This window comes from Atractosteus spatula, chromosome 10 (genome assembly GCF_055471065.1).
Source record: "Atractosteus spatula isolate fAtrSpa1 chromosome 10, fAtrSpa1.hap1, whole genome shotgun sequence".
Taxonomy (NCBI): domain Eukaryota; kingdom Metazoa; phylum Chordata; class Actinopteri; order Semionotiformes; family Lepisosteidae; genus Atractosteus; species Atractosteus spatula.
Genome location: NC_142715.1, coordinates 9909867 through 9924202, shown reverse-complemented (window position 1 = coordinate 9924202; position 14336 = coordinate 9909867). Strand labels below are relative to the sequence as shown.

Sequence of the window (14336 nt, the reverse complement as noted above, 5' to 3'; positions counted from 1 at the left end):
CTTCAGTTCTTTCTCGAGTTGTACCATGGATATTTTATACGATCGATATTTTTCATGATCATTTGCATTTTCCTTTTCTAACGGAAAAAGCTTAAAGTGTCCTTATAGCTGTGCTCCACATCTACACGAGAGCGCTTGTAAGAGTACAGGACACGCAATGAGGAGTTTGTGCAGCTTTCAGCTTAGTGCGGAGTCCAGAGGGAGGACTCGCTCGCTGAATGATCTCTCAAGAGATTCAACGGGTGTTTTCTGCAAAAGCCATGACAAGTGTGAAGAACAGAACTAAATGTTTTGGAGTTACATTTAAAATAGGAGAGAACACTGTAGTGGGTCTAAATTTAATTGTGTAAACCTGGCTGTCTATAAACACAGACGAAGAGTTCTCACTCAACAGAAGATTGCGATGTGAGCACAGCAATATAAAACACTTGGAGATGCCAGGGACTTAACCCAGGACTTCGTACATACAGTTTGTGGAACTGACTTAGAGATGTGCAGATGCTCACTGACCACAATCCACCACTCACGAAGAATGCCTGCAGTTTCCCACTTTCGCGTTTCCTCTACTACAGAGTAAATTCATGGGAATGAAGAAATAAGGAAGGAAAAATAATCGCATTAAAGCTTCCAAAGACTGGGCAAAAATGAATCAGTTATTTTTATATCCAGTCACACGGGCGACGGTTGTTGATTCTTCAAAGGGAGAGTGCTTTTTTCTACCTCCTTACTCGACTGTCTTTCAATTCTGTTGTCTTTGAAAGCTTTTTGCATCTTTTAAGTGCTTTTGATTAAACTACGCATAGAAAAACAGCAGTACTAATACATTTCAGCAGATTCAGCAGTACTGATGAATTTCATGGACCGATGCACACTTCTTCTGTACAACTCCAGTGATAAAGACCTGTCTGTAAATATTGTAGAAGAACGTAAAAGGGCGAAACAACGCTCCAACTACAGGAATGGTAACAGGAAGGATTGTGTTTTTATTTAATATGTCCTTTTCAGATGCCTTGTCAATGCACACAGGCGTTAGAGCTGGATATTTTTTTAGTGGTGTTTGTAAAAGATGGAACATGTTATATCGATACCAGGAAGAAAGGAGCAGACTCTTAATCTTTAAGAGACATAAACAGCTCCTAATCACAGCTAACACTAATTAAAACGTCATCACAGCAAAGGAGTGGAGCCTTGAGTGAATCAAATTAGTTTTCATTGGTCGTCTGTGTCTTCATAACTTTGTAGGTGAGAGAGAGGATTGCAAAAATGTGCAGGGGCTTCTTAGAAGTGCCTTGGTGGTACAGACGACTTCCAAATAATTGAGCCGGATTTTAATCCCAGCCAGTGCATCCCCAAGTCTTTCCAAAATCATCTGAGGTCCGGTAACACATCTTTTGAAACTAGCATTCGAGGAAGGAAGCCTGGTTTTAAACACCAAAACACTCAATAAGGAAGAAGCAGATCTCTGTACACAAGACGGCAGTGCGATATTAGAATTCCTGTGTTCATGATGGATTCAGACTTCTTCTCAGAGGTCCTTGCTCGCCAAATAACTTTGCAGTTGAGGAAGAGCACCACAGAAAATACCCAACTCCACCAGCTAGCGCGTTGGTTGCGCTTGCTCTTTATGCAAGGAGCTGTTTTTTTTTCCTCGAAAAAGTCATTATTAACCAGAAACAGCAGCATAACTAGTCACATTTGTGAAAATTCTCTGCTTCAGCAAGGTCAATAAAAGACTCTGAAAGTAGTAAAGCAAAACTGAATTCAAAATCGTATTAGGATTTCTGAGCGATATCTGCATACAGGCATTCCAATAAGAACGTTGAAATCTTTGAATATCATCTCTTTATATATTGCGCTGCTTTTTACCCGGAGTAAAACTATTGGATTGAAGGAATGCTAACTGCACGGTTAAAACGTATAGTTGTTATTTGGAGAAATCTGTGAATTCTTGATTTTATGTGTTTTAAAAGACGGCCATTCGAACAGGTAAAAACGACAGTGCTGATTATTTTCCGGAGACGGAGCACTGATGACCTATCCGAGCTGATTGATAAAGCCCACCCAGTGGATACTCTAGTAGAACGTCAAAGAACATTCACCTTTGTATCCAAAGAAACCACAGGAACAACATCAGGAAGCACAATCAATTCCCCTTTTAAATCTTTCCTGTAAGGTATGCTATGTGAATTCATGAAGTTAATCCTCTGATCTCTTTTGAACACGAACAAAGTATTTTTGATGGAGCGCTATGTTCGAAGATTTAATAAGCTTTACCCCTGCCAATGATTCGGCATGAAGAATTAAAAGTTTCACAGACAAAAGCAGCTCACCACCACAGCCAATATTAAATGTACTTGCCGGTACACTATCATGTGCACTGCCTCAAAAGTGATCTCGGCAGATGTTGTTCCCTACATAAAGCTGAACATGCCAAAGAGAATTTATGTTGAGAAAACAAAATATTTTTTCTGCCTTGATGTTAAGCCTGTATTTTAGAAAGTGTATCTCTAAACACCTCCCGCAGCCTAACAAAAAGCGCTTTTACTGATCGTATTGCAGGTCTTAAAATACTAACACTTGGCAGCGGTGGGATTCGAACCCACGCCCCCAGAGAGACTGGAGCCTAAATCCAGCGCCTTAGACCGCTCGGCCACACTACCTGCCTCCATGCCCATCTTCCTCATATTGCTGGCTTGGTAAATGCCGGGGGCTTCAGCTCTTGTCGTCGGATCTAATGATATCATGACATGTGGAAGTGACTGCACCTTCATCTTCCGAGATGCTTTCAATACCACAAACACTACTTTCACCGGCACAAACAGCAATAATGAAGGAGGTGGGATTCATCCTTTGTGCTGTTTGTAGGGGTGCAACTCTACGGTGATCTACTGACTTAAAAAGCAAAATTCAAAATCCTCTGCTACTACTGTTGCTTTTTTCATAGTTTCTTCAGATCCTTCATTTGAACGTCGATTTTGAAGGATATTGATGATAATACCACATAAATTGTGGTTTTCTTGTGCTCGCCAATTTTATTCAAATACCAGCCTTTTTTACAGTTCCTTGCATGTTTCACAAGGTATAATATCCCCCTCGCATCCTCAGCTAACATATTTTAAAATTACAATAGATTATACAGCATGCATGTTTACATTTATATTAGAATTAAAGTAAATATACCAGAACACATACAGTGCTAACCCAATAATTATTGTCAGGTTCTCCAACAAATCTGCGTTGTTATTTTAACATGTTTCAGCTGAGGGTGCAACAGGAGTATAAATGAATTTTCCTGCCAGCCATTCAAAGACCAAATTCCATGAGTGAACATTATTTTCTCAGACGTTGCCGGCATTGGACTTTGCCGGTGGTATTGAATTATGTCCACAACTATTGTAGTAGTTCCTTCTTGAAGTTCGACACGTGCAAAGCACTCGTAATATCATAGGTGTTAAAGTTCGCTGAGTCTATTCGAGTCGTGGTGTGTATCTCTGCCTATCATTGGGAGACAGGTAGCTTTTTTACACTCAGATTCCAATCTTCAATGCTTTGTGTGAGAGCTTACATAACTTTCATTTTCTCACATTTTCTGACGACTGTTCCAAAGGGGCACCCTGTCAATTCTGAATACTTTTCAAAAATTTGCCTGCATGTTTGATTATTGTCACTTCATTTCGAAAAAGTTCAATATTGATCATAACTAAAGAAAATAATGATCACGAACAAAAAAGGGATAAAGATGCGAGTCAATCTTGAATCTGAGCTGGGTGACACGGGCTTCTGTTCTGATATGGTTGTACGAGAAACAGGAGGAATCGCCAGTCTCCTATAGAACATGAGTTGAATCAGGAGTGAGCCATTTCGTATACTTGTGCATATGTCAACGCCTGAACTACATCGTAAAACTAACATTAAGTTGTCAGAGACATTCATTTATATACAAACAAGAGACAGACCAAGTAATAATTCTACATTAGTTCAGGTGGGTACACCTGAACTAACTAACAAACCTATTAATAATTCTACATTAACGTGTCCTACACTGATCAGACTAATTGACATGGTCTGATTCAGAGCCTGTGCAGTTCGTGCTAATTACAACAACGACAGTTCTGAACCCTCATCACCGAACTGAGCACAAGTTCAGCTGTTCTCCAGTTTTGTTACACATGGTTTTTCATTGCAAATGAGTTCAGAGCTGGACCTGATCTCCAAACAATAGTGTTTTGGGTAATTTGTCGAAATTCGCATGAGGCTGCAGACATCTTACCCAAGGTGTTTTCTATAGCTTTCAGGTGCAGTTCATTTATATTAAAGAATGTAAGCGGTATAAACGTAAGGAGTCAGACGGCAGTCGAACCTATAATTTTCTGATGCGAGGCCTGACGCGTTATTCATTACGCCGCTGACCCTGCTATTGTAGTGCTAAAAAAAACACGTTTTCTACATTTATGTCTGTTTAAAAATCACTCTCTAAAAAAGACAAAGGGTTTGTGTGTCGCGCTAAAATTCCGCTTCATTTTGAATGCAAATAAAAACCGTTTTATTCCAAGAAATCATAAATTTGTCACATCCTTCATACTATACTTCTCTCTTGTATTAGTAAAGCATTTTTATTTAAACTGAACAATATATGAAATGTTTCATCTATACACTTACACATAATAAGTATACGAATAAATACTCGGAAGAAGCCGCAGCTCAGGTATTAGAGCGATTTAAAATCGGATCAGATGATTTAGAGTCCAGACTGCAAACCAACAGCTGACACAGGTCTTTTATAGAACCGTTTTGATTTCCTCTACTTTGTCCCCGTGACGTCATTGTCCTGCTCGCAGCCGAGCCCAACACACGTCTGGTTCCTGTCGCTGGGCGTACACCCTGTGGTCCATGCGGGTCCTAATACCCCAGTAGAATAACGGGGACACTAAACTGTAAACAGGTGCCGTCCTTCGGCTGAGACGTAAAACCGAGGTCCTGACTCTCTGTGATCATTCAAGAGAATGGTGGTGGTGGAGGGGAGTCCCCATTACCTGTAAAGCGCATTGAGTGGAGTATCCAGAACAGCGCTATATAAGTGTAAACAATGATGATGATGATTAATATTATTATTATTATAAATATGTAAAATGCAATAAAAAATGAAAAAAATATCAAACTTTGATTCAAAATAGATTAATGTAAAAACTGATAAAGCTTATGCTTTTTTCAGGGCTATATCTACATTTTTTTAAAAAAGCGAAGTCTGTCGCGGTTGTGAAAGTTAGAGAATGTGTACCAGCGGGTGCCTTCATATCGCGAGCGTCAGTCTCGCCCGTAGCTGCGAGAAGGTTAAAAGCGCACAATTGAGCTGTCTTTCGTCAAAGTAATTGCCGGAGCAGTAAGACGCAAAGCACCATCCAGCAGCTGTAGACGATGTTCGGGGAAGAGCTAATTCTGTTTTTAGCACAGGGAGTGAGAATGAGCTCAGTCCGGCTCCCAGCAGAATCCATCCTGGTTTGGTTACAGTGCGTCTGAGGCTCTTTGGATCGTAACGTAAAAAAAAACAATTGCTCACATCGTGTGACTTCCACGACAGAAAGGAAAGGTATCACTTAAAAAAATCAGAACTGAAGATTTGGATCCTGGGCCTCAAATTATTAAAATGATAATTATCAAAATATCAGACTGTGTTTCTGCAACATTTCGTGCACAGTACGCCATTTTAATCTAAAAACAGTCACAACGAGGGCTTTACACGCAGTCTGGGGTATTTTCCCCTTTTATATTTTTGCCACTTTATATCGAACCTGTTATACTCCCAGAAGTGCACAGTAGCTTGTACTTAATAAAAATGTACAATTCACCACTGGTATAAACAGATGTGTGCCGTGTTTGCCTTTGTTAGCATTTGTTTAAAAAATAAGTTCACAATACGATAAAAACACAGAAAGCACAAACTTTATAATTTGATTTAATCAAATCAAATAATCAAACTTTGTAATTTGATTTGGTAAAATCAATACGAAATCATTATGCCAATTAAGTACCTATCCTTTGAAAACAGAGAACACCTTTATATCTACAAAAAAACTTGACATTGGTATGCATTTTTGGATTACAAAGCAGACAGTGTAGTCCCTTAATTCAAAGATCAGATCTTGGCCAAAACAAGACAATCAGACGTGGGCTGAATTCGGAACAGGAACCTCTACTTCGTCGTTTATAGAGCTTTTGATCAATGTCTGATTGAAACAGATTCGCTTTTTTAACTCTTTGATTAAAGTACACAAAAAGCACCTTCCTTCGAGCCAGCGACCTAAGGACACCCTGCTGCTTTCTCTACAGTCCTTCGCTCTACCAACTGAGCTATCGAAGGAATGTCAAAAATTATTCTCTGGCACATACTGCCCAATGTAGTGAAATGTTCCGGGTGATTTAAATCCCACTTCAACATCAAGTTTCCAACTCGTTTCCTTAGTCTTGTTTACCTTGAATTTAAGGCACGAACCAGGATTCTACTGTATAAACTTCCAGGGATATTACAAAATGTTTGATGGGGCATCAATCATTCCAGTCGGAAATTGACTCCTTTTTTATTCTCGAGGGATCATATTAAACATTTCATTAGTATCGAGAGGAGGATCACCATGAGACACAAAACAAACAGTTTCTTTCTATCTATTAGAAAGTAGCGTTTGTGCTACATTAATAATATTTTCGTGGAAATAAAGAAGTTGTAAATTTTAAAATTTATATTTGAATCGAAATGTGGTTTTGAGTTAAATATTAGCGCGTTCATGTAATTAGTTTGTGTTTGTCATTACTATATATATATATTGCCATCTTACTAGAATTTGTAACTGAAGTTTACTAGTTGTGTTTTTTATGATGATTAGACATTTGTTGATTACAATGTTGTATATAATCTATAATTTGAACTACATATTTTTCAGGTGTGAATAATTGTATATTTTAAGAATACATTTCTAAAATAAATCATTGGCTTTATTTACTAGTTTCTACACCTATAAAAATCTTTCTTTGATGTATAATAGACCTTTAACTATATATGTATTATAGTCTTCTAACTTTATCCGTATAATAGAACTCCAACCATTTATGTATAATAAACATATAATCATAGATGTCTAATTGACGTATAACGATATACGTATATTAGAATTTCATTCTAGACCAGTTACGGAGCACATTTACACGTCTAAGGTATGCGTTTAATAGTCGTATATTCTACATCTTTTGCCCACTGGGATGTGCCGATTTTAACTTAGCAAACCAAGATACACATTTTCTAATGAAGCCTTAATTAAAAGACAGTTTGTTTCTCGAAAGCGTGTTATGTAAAAAAAGAGAAAAACGAAAATATATGGATGACAATCTTTCAAAGCTGAAGATGTTACTTTTGAAAAATTGACATTTTATGTATGCAGATGCATTCGCTGGTTTTAGAACTTTGCTGTACTTCCTGAATCATTTTCAGTATTATAAAGTGGGTGTAGATTTTTCTTTCAAGTTAGGACGCGAGTGTGTCCATGTGTTTGATTTTCGTTTCACTGATTCTCATTGAAGATTTGGGAATTAACGACGAAAGAATCAGTTGCCTCAGAAAGCAGAAGGTTTGGTTCTCAACGATATTGAAGACACGCCCATGTAGAGCAGCGGGTGATGTTTTGTACTATAAAAGACCAAGTGCTCAAAATGACGTCTGCGTTTACCGTTTAGACTTTTCATCTCGGGCGCACTTTTAGAAAGCAAAGATAGAGCAGTTGTGTTGAATCGCCATATGACAGCTGTCAGCAGAGTGGCGCAGCGGAAGCGTGCTGGGCCCATAACCCAGAGGTCGATGGATCGAAACCATCCTCTGCTATGTGCACTTTATGCACGATTGATAAGCACACCGTCAATTTAATGAAGTGCATTAAAACTGTTTTTTTTTTCTCTCGTGTGTATGCAAGCTTTACACTTAAGGTACTCTTTCATCTTTACCAATAGCAGATGCCCAAGTGTATCTTTGGTTGTTCTGCGATCCTTCATAGTTTCCTCAATTCCTTCAAATGAACATCCATATCAAAGCAATTATGTATATATATATATTACAATTAAGGTACATATTAAAAATATCAACGCACATTTGTATAATGCTCATTTAATAATGATTGTCAAGGATTGTCAAGTTCTCCAACAAATCTGTGTACTAATTTTAAAATATTTTTGCTAAGGATACAACGGGTGTATAGATGAATTCTCCCAACAGCCAGTTAAAGAAAAATTCCACACGTGAAGATGGTTTTCTTGGACATTGACTTAGGTACTTAATTGTTTACTTGTTGTAGTTGCACACAAGTAAAACATGAAGATTTCCCGCAACATTCAAGAGGGTTTGCGAAGAAATCCCTTCAATTTTAAGTGGAGATTATGTTTAAATCATCACAATCTGAAGCGCATCCCTGAGTGCATTTGACCCACCAGCCCTTTGTTTAACAGCTGCACAAGGACACATTCCCGTTGCTTTTCACAAATCACTGGCATTTTTTTGCAGCATTTCTTCTGTCCTGAGAAGCAAGATTTGTATTTTATCTTTCAGAAGTTGTATGAATTTCTTGAAGTTCAGAAACAACTTGTTCCAGAAAAGAAATGAACACTTGCTTCAAAGTAAATCAAGACGTATGTGTCTCTTGCTGTATGTGCTCTTATCTGTCCATCTCTCTCTCCTCTTCTCTCACTCTGGCAGTCTGTGCAGAGTTTCTGAAGGAGGTGTAACACCACTTGGAAAAGAAGAAAAATTCTCAGGAAAATTCTCAGGCAGAATAAAAAATCATTATTCTCTTCTCAGTCAGATTCACAGCTCAGACTCACACTCAGACAGGATCTCAACTCTGTACTGCTCTCTATCCTCACAATCCAGAACCAGAAGATATTCAGACAATCAGTGCTGCTACATGAACAATATCAGACAGAACAGCCTGGACTCATGTCACATTTCCCCCTTTTATCCTTCCTCCCAGCCCTCTTAGAGACATAAAAGAGCTCCTGGTTCTCCTCTCTGTGAACTGGGCTCAGGGGTCACTGATCTGGCAGTTGTGGGCTCTGATCCAGGTCGAAAGCAAAAAGGTTCTATTAACGCTTTCCAGGACTTCCAGCCCTTCAGTATTACTTTCTTTACTGTATGTCAGCCTCCCAAAATGTTTATAAATGTTTTATAACACATATGAGTGTGGAATTATCTTATTATTTATATATAGTATTTATGTAATAAACACCAATAGTGACTCTATGATCAGTATATTGATTATTTGTAGCCGATGGTCCAATGGTCGTGTCTACAATAGTGACCATTTGACCAGTCTGTAGCTCTGAGCAGTGGGACTCAGATCACACAGAAGACCTGTCTGTGTGTGATTCCATACCAGCCCTGGGATTCAGCTACTCTCACAAATGTCTCACAGACCGTCTTATACATTTACAATTAGATGAAGTCATGTAACAGTTTTACAGATAATTTAAATAATCAGACAGCAGTTTTGGCAGTGGACACATCTCCACATGGGGGAAAGAAACTGAAATATATGTGCTCACTGTAAAGTAGGAAGAGGTGGTCAGACAAGCAAAACAACTTTGCAGATAATGTGAAGTGACATTGTTTTGTGTCAATCAGCTCACAGATTTCACTTCATGTGCCTTAAGGTGTGCAATTTATATGGTTGTTGAATGAGATTGATTTCTTCACAAGCCCAGTCAATTGCCAGTGGAGAGCTTGCCGACACACACCTTCATGAAGACTCTCTATAAGATTTCATTGTCACGTCGCCTCCTTTGCATACAATAGTAGCTCCGACACTAAGAGAAAGGATGAGAAATGGCGTTTATCATGCGATTGCAGTGTTTGTTTGACTGAGGATCCTTGTGTGCTGAACTGGCCTCTGGAGAAGTGTAGTGCAGTAAAACAGAAGGTATGTGTCACTCAAGATTGTAACAGAACAGAACAATACAATTACAATACTTTTATGAGAGTAAATATTACTGGTGCATCACAGTTCTTATAATGGTGAAAACAGGAGCACCTTCTCTACATTTTTGACTGAAGTATTTAAACGGCAAGAAATACTATCACTATGCAATTCATAAATGCAATTGAGCTCCTCTAAATGTTCTAGTCTGATGAAACAATGTATGGAATTAGGTGACAATATCGGAATTCATTCAAATGCACAAAATTAATTTTCAGCAACAAAAAAAGTGCTCAGAAATATTTTACAAGAATGAAACCTTACATTCACCTAAATAAACATTCACCCTCTACATTAGCAGAGAACAGTAGGACAGAAGGTTAGTGTCACTAACTGCGTCAGAGAGGCCGATCTCTTCTCCCTCATTATGCAGGCTTACCCACTCATGATGAACTGTCCTCCAGCGATACTCAGCTGCCATCATCGACTCAGACATGACGTTCATGTACATATTATATCCTAATATGGCACTGCGTTACAATAATTTGATCAAAACAACTGGTGAAAAAATAATAATCAAATATTTCTTTCCTTCTTTTAGTAAAGATAAAGACTTTGTCCAAAAAAGAAGCATTTATACCTTTCCTCTCCTACCAGCCCTTACAAGTCACCCAGTTTTTAATTTAGAGCTGGATTAAAGCTCTAGTCTCTTTGGGGTTGTGAGTTGGAATCCCACTGCTGCCAAATATCTCCAACTATCTCAGTGTTAAGAAGCAAAAAACACACATTTGCTGCAGAAGGAACAGGAGAATTTGTGCCATTCAGCCTTATAGCATGATGTCATTTTCTCATGCTCATTTTTAGATGCTTGTGATCGAATCTATGATTCTTATGAGTGTGCCCTCCATAAAGGTAGCAGATATAACGTGCCAAGTTTTCAGAGAATCGCATTAAATACAGGTCTGAAGAAGGCGACAAAGTGTCCGCTAGGCAATTCAGTGATTTCAACGGTGTTCTCTGTTGTTTAGGTCCAGAATGACACCCGTTACAACCAGGAAACACACAGTGTCAGGCATCAAAAAGACTTCCCAAAACCCTGATCCTCTCCTTGATCCGGTGATGGCATCCAGACATTTCCTGCAACAAAGCCAGGATACGGTCTTCAACAACACGAGTGAAAGGCTAATTCCCAACCTTTGCAATCCTTTGCAAAGAAGGACCACATGTGCTCAGTGTTAAATGCACTGTTCATTATTATTAATCATAATAATAATAATCTTTACATTATATAGTGCCTTTAAAGGTGGCTTTCCAAAGCACTTTACAGAATGAAACCAATAAAGTTAAAAAAATACACAAGATAAGCAGGATGAGAATACACAGTTAGAGGAGACAATAGATGGTGGTATTAAATACAGTAGGAACAGAGGGGTAAAGAATAGTTCATTAAAGGCTCTTCTAAAGAAGAGGGTTTTGAGTCTGGATGTGAAGGAGTTTAGAGAAGGTGACTCTCTGATATCCTTGGGAATAAAGATCCAGAGCTTTGGGGCAAAACAGGAGAAGGCCCTGTCACCCATAGAGTGTAGATGGACTGGGGGACAGATAGGAGACCAGAATTAGAAGAGTGAAGGTTGTGAGGTGGGGAGTAGGGCGATAACCCAGACAGGTACTCCATAGTACTGTCTCCTATGGAGAGCCTTATAGGTGAGCATGAGGATTTTGAAGTTGATAGGAAGCCAGTGCAAGGAGTCCAGGACAGGAGTAATGTGATCACAGTCCAGTGCTAATTTCTTTCTTGTGGCTGCTGGTTCATTTTCAACTGTGGACTCTTAAGAAGTCCTTTATTTGACTTGATCAACACTAATCCCTAGAGGATTTTGAAAGGTTGAATCAAAATGATACATGACTCTGGTGGGACTCGAACCCACAGCCTTTGAATGACTTCATTCTATCAATGCCTAGATGTCCAATGCGCTCTCCATTGCGCCACAGAGCCAACCTATATGTAACTATATAAAACAGCTACAGAAAGCTGTAACTCATGCTTCTCCCGTTGTCATTAAATTAAGCTCCATAAATATTGACAATGAGTGATCTGTTGTCTACGAATAGATACCGCTGGGATTCGCACCCAGGGTCTCCTGGTTTTTAGTGAGGCGTCTTAACCAGCTAAGCCACGGTGCCAAACCTGCTAAATGTTATCCACAACTTCAAAAACCTGTGAGAAACGGGCAACTGCAGTGTTACGCCTGCTGGCTCAACAGATAATCGTTTTCGAACTTTAAGGAGAGGATTTCTTTGTCAATTCAATTAAACATTTTAGAAATGCTGAACGATTGATGTGTTTCACGTGCAGAAATATTTTATCGTTACGTACTTTTTCTGTGCAGTTAGTTCTCCTTCAACTCCGCCCATCAACAGAGGTCGTTTTTAATACAGGAGTAAAGGCACATTGCACATCAGCAAAACATCACGTACGGGTTTAGGGAGAGCGACATCAGTGATTGGAAGGTTGGAAGTTTTGGGTCACTTTTTTATTATAGATTCAAGCAGCCCTGAATACCTTTTCAAGAAACATTTCAGAATCCCAGTCACGTCCAGTATGATTGCTACACAGGTCTACAGTATACAATCAGAATACTGTTTGCGCATTATATAAAACACACCGCCCAAAGCATTTCTAAAACAGGAATTACATGTTCCTAAATGCGCCCTCCTTTATAAATAAAATAAAAGGTCTGAAGCCTGCTCCAAAGAAGCACTATATTCAGAGCTGACAAAGATGTGATAGGAAACATCTCGGAAAACGAAGATGCAGTCATTTCCACGCGTCGCACAACAAGAGCTGAACCCACCCGACGTTCTCTGAAAAAGTAAGGTGTTGGGAGTGTGGCTGGGTGGTCTAAGTGCTGGGTTTGTGCTCCTTTTTCTTCGCTGGGTTAGGTTTGAATCTTGCCGCTGCTAAGTGTTGGTGGGTTAAGACCTTCCTTCTATTGCGACTTCAATGGGTAAAAGCTTTGCTTGACAGTTTGTCGAGCGATTGAACTAGGTGTTTCAAGATAGTCTTTGTCAGCTTAACATCAAGACATAAAAAAGCCTCATTTTGTGTTCCCAACAGCAATGCTCTTTGGTCCCTTCAGCATTATGCAGGGAACAACATCTGCCGTGATCACTTTTGAGTCAGTGTGAATCGTAGTGTGCCGCAATTGTTTTTAAAATTGGTTCTGTAGGCATGGTGCATTTGTCTGTGAAACTTGAATGCTGTGCTTTTTCACGCAGAATCATCGGCAGGAGCAAAGCTTATTCAATCTTTGCGCACAGCGCTCCATCAGAAATACTTTGTCCAAGTTTTGAAGAGATTGTGGGATTCTCTGCACGCGTTCACATCACGTACCTCAGACAACACCACCATTCGATGGGAAATTGATTCTGCTTCTTGCAGTTGTTCCTGTGGTTGCAGTAGTTACAAAGTCTCACTTTCCTCCACCTTCTGCTATAGTATTCACTGGGTGAGCTTCATCATTTGGCTCAGAAAGGTCAACTGTGCTTCGGAAAAAATCAGCTGCAGTGTCGTTATTTTGTCGGTGAGTATGGCTCTTTTAAAGCACATGAAAAACACGAGTTTGTGGATTTCTCCAAATAGCAACGAATTCAGTTGTGCAGTGCTTTACTGCTTTCAGAGGGTCTTTTATCGACGCTGCTATAGTAGAGAAGTGACATAATCACAAACGCAACCATTTGTGCTGGCTGTTTCACTAAGTATTAAGCTTTTTCAACTATCACATGATTTTAACTAATTTAACATCATCTCCAGGAGAGCACCTCGCACTGCTCACTGAGCTGATGTACAGTATGTGCCCATTTCTCAAAAATTAAATATCATCTGAACTGATTTTTTCTATTTTAAATGCTTTCCTACTCTTTTACTATTTCAGTTAAATCTTGAAGTACTTTCCATTGAAATTAATCCTAGTCCCGATGAAATATTCCGGGACATGGTGTACCTTGAATAATGTTCTTATAGGTTTCAGTTTGGAAAAGTGCGCTCTCCAGAAGCTACCGAAACCTCTAATGGTCACACAAAGCTTAATGCAATAGCAACGTTTGGGGTTGAAAAAGAATATTACTTGCTATAAATACGAACACTGTTACAGGAGGCGCGTAAGGACTATTTTAGCTCAGATCATCAATTTATCTTACATTTCTACTCCATTAATATCGCTATTGAGTGCTAAAGGTAGGTCCTGGCAATACTTCATGAGATCTTCTTAAGAAATCTTAAAAAAATATATTTCCAGTGCTGAACAAAAAGTAAAAAATACCGATTATGTGCAACTGAGAAAATCTCTCTTCCAGGGATGTTGTAGCCACATGCAAATTACTTTATCA

The 14336-nt window shown here is 39.0% G+C and overlaps 2 non-coding genes across 2 annotated transcripts; both read right to left on the bottom strand.

The window, feature by feature from the left end:
- Nucleotides 1–2578: 2578 nt before the first annotated feature.
- Nucleotides 2579–2660, bottom strand: trnal-uag (transfer RNA leucine (anticodon UAG)). The gene has a single exon. It is a non-coding gene; the product is annotated as a tRNA-Leu (tRNA).
- Nucleotides 2661–11850: 9190 nt separating this feature from the next.
- trnar-ucu (transfer RNA arginine (anticodon UCU)) lies at nucleotides 11851–11943 on the bottom strand. Its single transcript has 2 exons — nucleotides 11907–11943; nucleotides 11851–11886 (listed from the first exon to the last, which is right to left on the bottom strand). It is a non-coding gene; the product is annotated as a tRNA-Arg (tRNA).
- Between the last annotated feature and the right edge of the window lie 2393 nt (nucleotides 11944–14336).